This window comes from Cervus canadensis, chromosome 12 (assembly GCF_019320065.1).
Source record: "Cervus canadensis isolate Bull #8, Minnesota chromosome 12, ASM1932006v1, whole genome shotgun sequence".
Classification (NCBI taxonomy): domain Eukaryota; kingdom Metazoa; phylum Chordata; class Mammalia; order Artiodactyla; family Cervidae; genus Cervus; species Cervus canadensis.
The window spans coordinates 63,892,826-63,906,031 of NC_057397.1; the positions used below are offsets into that span (position 1 = coordinate 63,892,826).

At 41.7% G+C, this 13,206-nt stretch overlaps 1 protein-coding gene across 4 annotated transcripts in view; it reads right to left on the minus strand.

Moving 5' to 3' along the window:
- CPQ (carboxypeptidase Q) overlaps nucleotides 1–13,206 on the minus strand; it is a 515,377-nt gene that overhangs the window by 411,867 nt on the left and 90,304 nt on the right. Inside the window, exon 2 of one of the 4 annotated variants that reach the window (XM_043483096.1) lies at nucleotides 4,181–4,229. The exons of the other annotated variants lie outside the window; for them this stretch is intronic. The gene's annotated coding sequence lies outside the window, so the exon portion shown is untranslated. The remainder of the gene's footprint in view (nucleotides 1–4,180; nucleotides 4,230–13,206) is intronic. 4 annotated transcript variants of the gene reach the window in all.

Consider the following 13,206-nt stretch of genomic DNA (forward strand, 5'->3'; position numbering starts at 1 on the left):
GAGCGTATTTGGTTGTCATAAAGATGTAGGGGTCCTACCAGTAATTAGTTGGCAAAGGACAGGGACACTAGACATACAGCTATGTGGAGGGAAATCCTGTCTACTAAGAACTCTCCTATATTCTACAAAGATTTTTATTTTAATGTGAAAACCTATTATTTGAACCTTGACTCTAACTCTATTGCACATACAAATACATGCAAAAATGGTTTTTGTGCAGTTTTAATGGAAGCTGTTTCCCCATCTATTTGCCATGAAGTGATGGGACCAGATGCCATGATCTTAGTTTTCTGAATGTTGAGCTTTAAACCAACTTTTTCACTCTCCTCTTTCACTTTCATCAAGGGGCTTTTTAGTTCCTCTTCACTTTCTGCCATAAGGGTGGTGTCATCTGCATATCTGAGGTTATTGATATTTCTCCCGGCAATCTTGATTCCAGCTTGTGCTTCTTCCAGCCCAGCACTTCTCATGATGTACTCTGCATATAAGTTAAATAAGCAGGGTGACAATATACAGCCTTGACATTCTCCTTTCCCTATTTGGAACCAGTCTGTTGTTCCATGTCCAGTTCTAACTGTCACTTCCTGACCTATATATAGGTTTCTCAAGAGGCAGGTCAGGTGGTCTGGTATTCCCATCTCTTTCAGAATTTTCCACAGTTTATTGTGATCCAGACAGTCACAGGCTGTGGCATAGTCAATAAAGCAGAAGTAGATGTTTTTCAGGAACTCTCTTGCTTTTTCGATGATCCAGCGGATGTTGGCAATTTGATCTCTGGTTCCTCTGCCTTTTCTAAAAACAGTTTGAACATCTGGAAGTTCATGGTTCACGTATTGCTGAAGCCTGGCTTGGAGAATTTTGAGCATTACTTTACTAGCGTGTGAGATGAGTGCAACCTTGCAGTAGTTTGAGCACTCTTTGGCATTGCCTTTCTTTGGGATAGACGGGGAAACAGTGGAAACAGTGTCAGACTTTATTTTTGGGGGCTCCAAAATCACTGCAGATGGTGATTGCAGCCATGAAATTAAAAGATGCTTACTCCTTGGAAGGAAAGTTATGACCAACCTAGATAGCATATTGAGAAGCAGAGACATTACTTTGCCAACAAAGGTCCATCTAGTCAAGGCTATGGTTTTGCCAGTGGTCATGATGGATGTGAGAGTTGGACTGTGAAGAAAGCTGAGCACTGAAAAATTGATGCTTTTGAATTGTGACGTTGGAGAAGACTCTTGAGAGTCCCTTGGACTGCAAGGAGATCCAACCAGTCCATCCTGAAGGAGATCAGTCCTGGGTGTTCATTGGTAGGACTGATTTTGAAGCTTAAACTTCAATACTTTGGACACCTCATGCGAAGAGTTGACTCATTGGAAAAGACCCTGATGCTGGGAGGGATTGGGGGCAGGAGGAGAAGGGGATGACAGAGGATGAGATGGCTGGCTGGCACCACCGACTCGATGGACATGGGTTTGGGTGGACTCCGGGAGTTGGTGATGGACAGGGAGGTCTGGCGTGCTGCGGTTCATGGGGTCACAGAGAGTTGGACACGACTGAGCGACTGGACTGGCTGGACTGAATGCAAGCTGAGTTCTTCAGGAAGCGACTACCATGCACACCAGGGGAGGCCACACTGCGCCTTCTCAGGATCTCACTAAGGGCGGCTCGTCATTCTGGTGAAACACCAGTGACTACACTGCTCCTGGTACTGGAAACACCATCACCCCTGGACCCGTCCACATTCACTGTGGTCACATTCACTATGTAAGCGTCTGAATATGTCATTATGTCACCTAGTGCCGTCATGCCTGGGAATGTATGTTTTGAAGTACTTTATTATCAATTACTTTTCTTTAATGGCTTCTTTATATTACAGTTAGGATAGCACAGTGATTTACCTGAAAATACACAAAAGCATATTATTTGTGATGCTTTATTCAGGATAATAAAGCAGGCATTATAAATAACTTGTTTTGCTTTTTTTTTTTTTTAAGAGGCACTGCATCTAATGGGATAGAGAACTAGTGATTTAAGTGAATTCAACAATTCTCTTCCTCACTCTTCCTGCTTACTTTTTAGCCAGAGAAGACCCTGTGATCCAATTCTACTCAAAGATAACCCAAACAGAAGCAGTTGACAAGAAAATGGCCATAATAATAGAGCTGCATCAGCTACTTTGTAACCATAAGGGTAACTCCAAGAGTCCTGGTCCTGACATCCCTGAGCAGTTAAACCGACATCAGCACCACCCATCTGTCTGCTATGTGAGAAAAATGAACTACATTTGTTACAGCCACTGCTAGTTGGATTTTCTGTTACTTACAGATGTCAGTTGGTAAAGAATCTCCTGTTGCAACACAGGAGACCCCGGTTCGATTACTGGGTTGGGAAGATCCACTGGAGAAGGACTAGGCTACCCACTCCAGTATTCTTGGGCTTCCCTTGTGGCTCAGCTGGTATGCAGGAGATCTGGTTCGATCCCTGGGTTGGGAAGATTCCCTGGAGAAGGGAAAGGCTACCCACTCCAAGTTTCTGGCCTGGAGAATTCCATGGACTGTATAGTCCATGGGGTGACAAAGAGTCAGACACGACTGAGCAACTTTCACTTTCACCTTATATTTCTAACTGCCATAGTACTTTCAGGCCTTCTCGGGGATCCATAATTAAATATATTATTCATACTAACTAACACCATACATGTAATAGGGAAGAATAAATCTGACTCCATATTGGATCTTTTCTTTTACCTTAGCCTTTGTATTCTATGCCTTTGCTTCAAGTTAAGAATGTTACCCATAGCCTGAAATATACAGGATAGCCCATTCTCTGGGTTCTTAGCTTTAAAGGTTTAATGCTTTTCCATTCATATAGAGATAAAAAGTTGCAGAATAGAGAACAACATGTGTCTTGTTGGAAGTTTACAGGATCCTGACCTGACCTAAGAGAACAGCAGCAAGAACAAAGAGTTCCCACACCAAGAAGTTTGCAATAACCAATAACACCTCCTCCATGTTTAGCACAAAAGAAGCCTCAATTCTAACTCAGGTAAGTTGGTTCTTTGGGACACTAGTCCACCACTGTCTCCGTCTATTAGCTTTCCAAATAAAGTCACTATTCCTTGCCCCAACAACTCCTTTTTGATTCATGGGCCTGTCATGTGACAAGCAGTACAGCCTTGAGCTCAGGAACATAAGCAAGGTCTAGGGCTTGGCATATGGCCTACCCAGACTTCCCGCATGCATCCGAATTCTAAATATCTAGGGCCGAACTCAGAATCTCCCCTTCCAAACCTGCCCCTGTTCCCCACCCCTGGTCAGTAAGTTAGAAACTACACTGTGTGGTTGGATTCTTGCCTCTTCCTCAGGGAAACAGGGGAACAGTCGGCAGGTCAGGTAACTCCACCTTCAGATTCTTTCTTGACCCATTTCCCTCTTCTCCACTTTACCATCACTTCCCTAGCTCAGAACCTCACTACCCTTCATCTGAAACCCTTCCTCACACATCTCCCTGCCTTAAACTCAGGTCCCTTTCCAATCTGTGTTCCATACTGCCATCAGCTTTATCTAGAAGCCAAACTGAATGACTCTGGCTTAAAACATCTGTTGCCCAGTTTACTGTTCGGCCTTCTGGATGTGGCTTTCTTGACAGCTGTTTCCTGATGTTCTCCCACCCTGACGCTGCAAGCCCTAATGAACATTTACCATTCCTTTAAGTCAAAGAAAAGTCTTTACACCTCTCTAATTTTGCTCATGCTGTTTCCTCTGCCAAAAAATGCCTTTTCATCTTTTCTCCTCTTGGAGAAGTCATGATCAAAACCAAGGTCCAGCTCATCAGTCTCCAGCTCCAGGCAGAATCATCTGCTACCTTTTCAGTAGTGCACTGTATGCTCTATGTCTTTGTGTCTGTCACCCTGTTGGAGTATACATCACTTAACAGCAGTAATATTTCACTTTTATAAAATTCACCAAGCAAGTTCTCTGAAAGGAATGTGTTTTAAATGTTTTTTATACTAAGCAAATAGCACAATGTGCATGCTAAGTCACTTCAGTTGTATCCAACTCTTCGAAACCCTGGAGTGGAGCCCACCAGGCTCCTCTGTCCATGGGATTCTCCAGGCAAGAATACTGGAGTGGGTTGCCATTTCCTTCTCCAGGGGATCCTCCCAACCCAGGGACTGAACCCATACCTCTTATGTCTCCTGCATTGTCAGACAGGCTCTTCACCATTAGTGCCACCTGGGAAGCCCAAATAACACAATATCTGCCAGTAAATATTTATAGAAAAATAAGTTCATCAAACAAGCAGTTATATTTCACAACAGAAGTATACAGCTCTGATTCATCAGCTTAATGATTACTTTTCCAGCATCAGACACTAGTTTGCTCCTTTAAGCTCTAGCATATTCGCAACTTTCTTTCATAAAGGGAATCAAGTGACCTGGACTTGGTCCTGGCTGTCCCTCTCTAGATGCATGACCTTAAACAATTGATTTGAAGTCTCTCTTTATGTGTAAAATAAAGGGTTACATCCCACCTTTAACATTCTATTATGGATATTTCCTTAAATATTTAATATCAATCACACTTTCTTTACACTCAATACTAGCACCTGAATAAATCACCTTATACCATTTTGCCTCCTCCCACCAGCCAACCGAAATTGAACTCACAAGGTCATTAAGGATGCCCTTGTTGCTAAATCCAATAAAAACATTACAATTCCTATCATATGTAACACCTAAAGCATTGACCATTGTGGACAGCCTCGCCTTCTCCAAACACTCTTCTTTCTATATTTCTACTCTCCTTCTCAGTCTTTCTTATAGGGTCCCTTTTCTCCATTCATCCTTTAAAGTTTATTGTGTCCTAGGGATTTTTCCATAAGCCACCATAAGAAGGCTTCATTAAATGTCTCTGCCACTGAATACATCACCCCGAACATGAATAAGGTATGGGCATCGAAGAAACAAGTGAGGAGAACTGAAGGAAGAGAAACAAATTCTAACCGCTGTGCAAAGAACCCGGTGTATGACATTCCTCTTTCTTTCGGAAGTTAGTACAGTAACAGTGGGTTAGTGAATAATGAAAGCAGGGCAAATGGTACCCTGAGTGGCAGTCCCATTCACAGAGGCAATCCCAGGAGCTCTGGGTTGGGAGGTGTGGGGGTGACAACCTGCTAAGACATCTACCAGCAGACCTCTCTCCTTCCACTGGCCACACTGAACACCCATGGCCCCACTCTACAAATGTCAAGTGACCTCTCTCTTATCCCTTCTCAGCCCATCAGGATGAGCCAGAGGGCTAACTCCTTTTTGTCCCTTGACATTTTATTGCTTACCAGTGAGCAGTTTTGAGGAATTGTAAGAAAATTATTTGGACTCACTTTACTAATTTTTTTCCAGATTTCTTTGTCCCTTTCTTGACTGTATAAGATGACAAAGCCTTAATTCCTACTGTTCAAAAACAGGCATCTTTCTCATATAGCTGAATGTAACTGGCTTTTGACCTACATCATGCTGAGACTAAGAGCAATAAATATGAAGCTTCCTTACATGTTGCTTCAGTGAAACAATACGATTAAAATGCCAATAAATTAAATCAACTGTGAACTCTAGGACAAACTTCATCTTCTTGGCTTGCAAAATCTGTACGGAAACTCCAAATGGATAATGAGACAGTTCTTGGTCCCTTTGTTAGCGAAGCATGCTGCACTGACAAGGAGGGTGGGTCCCCTTGAGAACAGGGGTCCATGATCAGTGACTCTGCCACATGTGCACACATCTGCAATCAGCAGCCATGCCAAGCACATACAGTCAACAGAAACACAGACAAGTCATGAAGAATGCAGCCCATACCCTTTGAGGGGCCAAATACAAAGCAGGTAATCATAGACATAAGTAAGTCTGAGGTCCTGTGATCTGAGAGAACTGAAGAAAGGGACAAAACATCATGGGATTTTAGTCTCATAAAGTCCTAGTTTTCTAGAATTTGGACCCCCAAAGTAACAGTAATAATAGGAAGTGCTTTGTTTCCATCAATAAAACCAGTGAAGCATTTGTCTTCGATCTGGTGATGTTAAAAAAAACTACTACAAGTCACAGCAGTCTCTTCCAGAGGGAAGGCAGAGAATATGGCCTTTCTTGAATCAGACAAAATGCAGAAGGCTTCCAGAGACTCAGCTGCAGAAAACTATAAAGTTAGAGATATATAGATTTAATTACGATTTGCCAATACAGGGTTACAGTAAGCTGACTGTACTAATGGGTTTTTACTGCTAAACAGCATGTTTTCCCCCATCTCTCTTCCCCTGAACTGGTTAATAATAAGTTCCAAGGAACACTCTGGTAGAGATATTAGAAATTTCCTTTGGAATATGCCTTTTTGTTTCCCTCGCTTTAGCCAGCCCCCCACACCCCATTCTATAAACACAAAAGCAGAAAGACTCACTGAATTGTGCTGCAAACACAGTTCTTATTACAGCCCAAGCCAGAGAGGCCTGTTCAGCAAGTCACTAACTGCAAAATTTGCTATTAAACCTGTCAGACAGACATGGATGAAAATGTGGGCTTCACTAAACAGCTGTTAAGTTTCATGAGCTTAAAAAGAAAATACCATCTAGCTATGCACTGTTAACAGAAACTCACCACTCGGTTTTAAAACCTGATCTGCCGATACTCTTTGCCCCAAATCCTAACATTTGTTCTCTGCTATGAGAAGGCTGCCACACAGCACCATCAGCAAACATGAGCTGAGACAGCGCGCGCGCACACACACACACACGCACACACACACACGCTCACTTGACAACAGTGAGTGCTCCCTCCTCTTGCAGCGGGAGCACTCAGCACCTGTCGCTTCAGGCTCCTGCACCTCTCAGTGGTGTCAAGGGGAAATGAATGCGCTGAGCCCTCCCTGTCCCAGTGGTCACACATTAATCAGAGGTGGCAAAAGAAAAGAGTTAAGCCAAACAGATTCACAGTAATGGAGCTAAAACAATTACTCAGAGTGCTTAATCAGTCAATGTAAAATAAAACCCTTGTAGCACTCCATCAGAGCACAGCCAGCCAAATTATCCTGGGGAGAAAGAACACTCATAAAACAAGTTTTCTGCAAAGTGGAGAAAGCAAGGTGATACAGCAGATGTTTGACAGCAGGAAATTAAAAAGCCAATTTTAAAAAATAAAAAAAGGAATTAGGGAGACACTTAGAGAGAGATGAGTTTGGAGTATGGAACGACGACAGTGGGGAAAATATATCTCGGTCCAGAGGTGAGAAGGGAGGAGGAAAAAAACCATAAAGAGGCATGGAGCACCAGCTGAAAGTAACTTTTCTTAACGGGAAATTTCTAAATCCCAAAAGGAACTTATTAAAAGACAATCATGCATATTAGGAGACTGTATGATTTAAAGGATAACGAACATGGACTTAAAGAAAAGATTCTCGGATCCCAGACAAAAACTGCAGAAGAAAAAAAAGGAAAAGAGAGCCATTACCTCTGGGGAGAGGAAAAAAAAGGCTTGGGAGGAGGATGGAGAAATAAAAGGTACCACAGCTCGTCTGGGTTTTGGTGATTTATTCCCCATATCTGACTCAAAAGATGAAAAGCCTATATAGTCAGGTCACTGAAGTCATTGTTATGGGAAATGAGGTGAGCAAACATGAAGTCGGGAATAATCACCCATAATTGCCTAGAGGTCTGCTCAATCTGTGAAGGATCGGCCTGTTTCCTAAACGCAGTGCGTGTGATTTCCCTCCAGAGGATGCAGGAAATTGTACCCTTTGAAACAGATGAGAAGTTTTGGATAACATCAGCTTCGATTGGAAAGCCCCCAGGTAATGAGTCGGCAGCTCACAGCCTGCACAGCAGTGTCGGATACGTTTAGCAGTAGATGAGGGGAAGTTTGTTGTGACAGCTGGGCAGAAAAACAAGCCCGAAGGTTAGGTGGATCTGCAACAAGAGACGGTGGTTTGGGTTTGGAAAAAGCAAAGGCGTCTTCAGATGAGGAGTACACAGAGAAATGAACAAGAGAAAAACGCAGTGCGGCGGAAGTAGCGGAGCCAGTGGTGCAGACTTCTTGGCATCGTTTCTGCGTCAGAAAGACCTGCTCATCGGTGGGAACGCCCACCCAACACAGTTGTACCATTAGCTTTTATGGCAGTTAAGGCCTAACCAAGAGCTGGAATAATGTACTACTTGCAAGATGCATAGATGCAGAGTAATCGAGTTATACTCCAGGATGATTTTACTCTGCTTGTCCTCCCCGGAGACCAGCATCCAGGCCTGTTCCCTCCACCCAGTCACGAAGGCCATCTCTCAGGCTCCGCACAGGTGAGGGCTGCCGTCCACCCACCTGCCCGCCCTCCCTCCTCCATGGTATTCTGTTCAGCGCCACCCACGGGGCTTCATTTATTTATTTCTCATCTTCCCTCTGCCGTCACCACTTGCTCAGAGGCCAACAGCTTCCCCTCACGACGTGTCACCGGCAGGACAGGAAAGCCCTTGTGCTGTCCACAAGATGGTCCAGACCAGCATCAGAGGGAAAAGCCCCGGGTGAATTGGAAGCAGGAAGATAAACGACAAGTGACAGAGATGACAGCTGAAAATCCTCCAGAACTGACCACTGTGTGATCACGTTCCTCACTGGATGCAGGCGGGAGCGGGGGATGAAGGAAGGGAGAAAACCAGTATTGACCCTTGCCTCAGCACGTGACTGGGCTCCATGCTTTCATATATATCATCTGATTTAATCCTCTTCCTCAATCATGGAACAAAATAATAATAATTACTTCCAAAACAGAGGTTCAGCGAACATCAGGTGATGTGTTTATGTGATCTGAGTGATTTGCTCATTGCCACTTGAGTACTAAAAAGCAGACGCTTTTCCTCTGATTCTCTGAAGGGGTAACTTTGACTCAACTTTTGAAAAGCCTTGCCTGACTTGATAAGCTTGGGTTGGATGATCTTCCTATAGGCCCCAGTGCTACTCTGCTCCAAGTACTTTCTCCATGGTACATATCACTTTGCATCATAAATCGCCTGTTTCTCAATCTCTGTCTCTAGGCTGAAGACTCACTGAAGGCAACAGCTGTGGTTCAATGTCCCTTAGTGCTAAATACAATGCCTGGGCTATATGCGCTTGAGGAATGCTGGCCAGAAATGAAAGTCCCACCCCATGCTGTCTCTGAATAGTACTGCTTGGAATTTTAATTTAACCAAGTGCTTAGCAAACTGAAAAAGAGAAGCTGCAAAGATTAAATGTGTCCTACTTTCAAGCTCCTACTGTATAGTCTCAGTGGTACTAATGCTATTATGTGGAACACGGTTATGGACTTGTGAAAGAAATAGGGTGTTTAAATGCAAGTGACTCTACAATGCCGCGGTACTTGCTATTCCCTGGTTGAAAATGAATGTTAGGTGGAAGGAAATGTTTGTCTGACAGTAGGTTTTTTTCCAGGTTCTATTCCACAGAGTAATGAGAACACTGTAAGTTCAGTCTTCACTCTTGGAGTCCCACAGACACCAATAATTCATACAAAATATCACAACTTCAAAATGTTTAAGGTGCTCTGAACTTTGGTGGATTCTTTCTTTTAGAGATGAGAACAAGAAGAGAGACAAATTATCAATACCTCTTAGCCCATGTTTTCAGGAGACATTCTGGTTTCTGCACCATAGAACCCATGCAATAATTTTAGCAATTATATTCCAATGCCTGACTCCAAAGCAAAAAATTAGTGACTTGACCACCAGGAATGTGTGTACTAAGTTCAAGCCCAGATCAGAGTGACTGTGTCTGAGTTATCACCCCTGAAACCCCATCAGTTAGTAAAGTCTAACCAATCCAGAAAACCAGCGTAAAAAGGTCGGCCAAACAACGAAGTCCAGAACGAAGCAAACCTGCCTCTAGTCACTTTTCTCTCTTGTTCCAAACACATCTAAGTACAGACTTTCATAAAGGCATGTGCAAAGGCTGGTTTTACTGAATTCCATACCCAGTGGGGATAGCAAATTGTGGATTTAAAAAAAGTAGCCTCTAGCTACTAGAACCAAAGTTGAACGTGCATTTAATTCAAAGGTACTGAACTCTATGAAAAAAAGCTCAACCTTTCTCAATTTGTCATGGTATTTTGTGGTTCCATGCTGAAATAGCAGGTCTGCCAACACTGTAAGGAATCTCCTCTTGGTCTCCTGACTGGCTGGACTGGATATTTCCTAAAGCATACAAGAAAAGAGTTGCCCAATTGCTATCAGGATAGTGGAAATTCTAATAGGCCTGAAAGCTGATGGCTAATATTCTTGTACTTTTCACCTTATTTTTTGAGTCTTCATACCATTAGTCCAAATGTTTCCAGCCACTTTTTAAAGCAGCTTTATTGAAGTATAATTAACATATAGTAACATTATGTATTTAAAATACACAATTTGATGAGTTTTGACATATGTTTAAACTCATGGGACCATCGCAATTAAGACAATGAACATATTCTTTCAAACTCCCAAAAGTTGCTTCACGCCCTCCGCTTGACAATCCCTCCCTTCTACTCCACCTTGAACCCTTTTACCCCTGGCCCAAGGAAACCACTGATCTGCTTTCCATTAATAAACATTAGTTTGAATTTAGTAGAATTTTATATAAATGGAAGTATATAGTATGTATTCTTCTCATGTCCGGCTTCTATGACCCATCATAGCTATTTTGAGATCCACACATTGTAACATGTATAAGTAAGTTCATTTCTTTTTATTGCTGAATAAAATTTCATCATTATGGATATACTGCAGTTAATGTATCCATTCATCTGTTGATAGATATTTGGGTGGTCTCCAGTTTGGGGAAATGACAAATAGAACTAGTATAAACATTTGTGTAAACTCTTTGTATGAATAAACGCCCTAGTAATGGAATGGCTGGGCCATGAATGTGTGTTCAACTTTTTAAAAAAATGCCAAATTGTTTTTCAAAGTGATTGTGCCATTTTACATTCCAATAATATATTAGAGTTCTAGTTCTTTCATATCTTTGCCACACTTGGCATGGTCAGTCTTTTTTATTTTCCTAATGGTGGCTTTGTAGTTTTATTTTATATTTCTCTAGTGACTAACAATGCTGAGTATATTTTCATGTGCTTATTTGCCAACCACATATCTTTTTTGAAGAAGTATATATTCAAATCCTTTGTCTGTTTTTTGCTGGGTTATTTTCTTATTAGTCAGATCTCATAGTTCTTTATATATTCTGGATATAAGTTCTGTGTCAGATCTACAACTTCCAAATATATATATATATATATTTTTTTTTTCGCATCTGTGATTTGTCTTTTCATTTTCTTAACAGTGTCTTTTGCAGAACAGAAGTTTTCAATTTTGAAAAAGCCCAATTTATCAATTTTCCCACAAAACTTATTATAAAGCTAATGTAATCAAGACAGCATGGTATTAGAGTACATATAGATCAGTAGAGCAGAACAGACTACAGAGATCAACTCACATTTATATGAACAACTGCTTTTCAACCAAGGCCCAGAGGCACTTCAGGAAAGAGAGGAGGTTCTTTTCAAAAAAAACATTGCTAAAACAGTTAAACATCTATACCCAAAACAAAAATCCCACTTCAACACATATATCATGGATTCAATTATGTCCCCCTCTCAATTCATATGTTGGGGACTTCCATGGTGGTCCAGTGCAATGAACCATGCAATGCAGGGGACACGGGTTCGATACTTGGTCAAGGAACTAAAATTCCACATGCTAAGGAGCAATGAAGCCCGCAAACTACAATTATTGAGCCTGCATGCCACAATCAGAGTTTGTATGCCACAACAAAAGATCTCACATGACACAACTAAGACCCAGCACAGCAAAAAAAAAAAAAAAAAAAATTCGTATGTTCAAGTCCTAACTCGCAGTACTTCAGAATGTGACTGTTACTTAGAGAGAGGGTCTTTAGAGGGGTAATAATTTAAAATTCGGTCATATGGGTGGCCCTTAATACAGCATGACTCATGCCCTTATTAGAAGAAGTCAGAACTCAGATATGCATGGGGAAGGACCATGTGAAGGCAAAAACCGCCACCCAGAGCCCAAGGGGAAAGGCCTCAGGAAAAGTAACCCTGGTGATACTCCAACCTTGGGCTTCTGGCCTCCAAAACTGTGAGAAAATAAATGACTTGTTTAAGCCACTCAGTCTGCAGTGCTTTGTTATAATAGCCGTAACAAATACCCAAAACTCTCACCATATATAAAAATTGACTCAAGATGGATCACAGATCTAAATTTAAAACTTAAAACTATAATAACTTCTATATAAAAAATATTTGCGACCTCAGGTTAAGCAAAGATTTCTAAGATACAACACAAAGTAGGATTCATAAAGAAAAAACTGATGACTTGGGCTCACTTTTTAAGCATTTTTCCTTAAAAAAAAATCTTATGCAGAGCCCCTATACAGAGAACAGACATAAACAGAGCTTCTTTTGAAGAGGCAAGGATGTTGCATGGTTTCCTTAGTCCTTCTGTCACCTTCCTTTGTGTGAGGAAGATGTCTCTGAGACATCTCTGCAGAACACAGAGCTCAAAGAATAAAAAGTGGAAGCCATTAGATTTTATTAACAGGATGTTTGGATCTGCCCAAAATAAAAACCACTAGCTTTTACTGAGAGGCTATTCAGGTGTTATGTAATGTGATAGGCACTTTATTATTTGCTTTTTTCCTTTTAATCCCATGACGTCGATGTTATTTATATTCACACATGAGGAAAATTAAGGCTCTCATAGCTGGTACATTTCACAGGTGAAATCTGAATCCAGTTCTGACCCCCACGTCCATAATCTTTCAGGGACACCTCACAGTATCTTGAAATCAAACATTAAAGATAAGAACCTAGCCTTTTGTGGCCATAAACCGTTGTACAAAATAACAGTCAATTCTAAAACATGAAACTATTTCCCTATAAAAATAAACTCTAGCTAAAAATAATGTATTATAAACATCCTGATATACTTCCAATAAAGCCACACCAGCATGTGATAGTGTGCTCTGGGGCCAAGTTTTTTGGCAAGTCCCCTTTTCCATACACACACACACACACACACACACACACCTTCACTACTATCAAGCATGTGGCACATGGGGGGGTTGCCGCTGGTAAATTCCATTTGTTTAAAAGCCCAGCTAGGGGCTTCCCTGATGGCTCAGCAGTAAAGAATCTG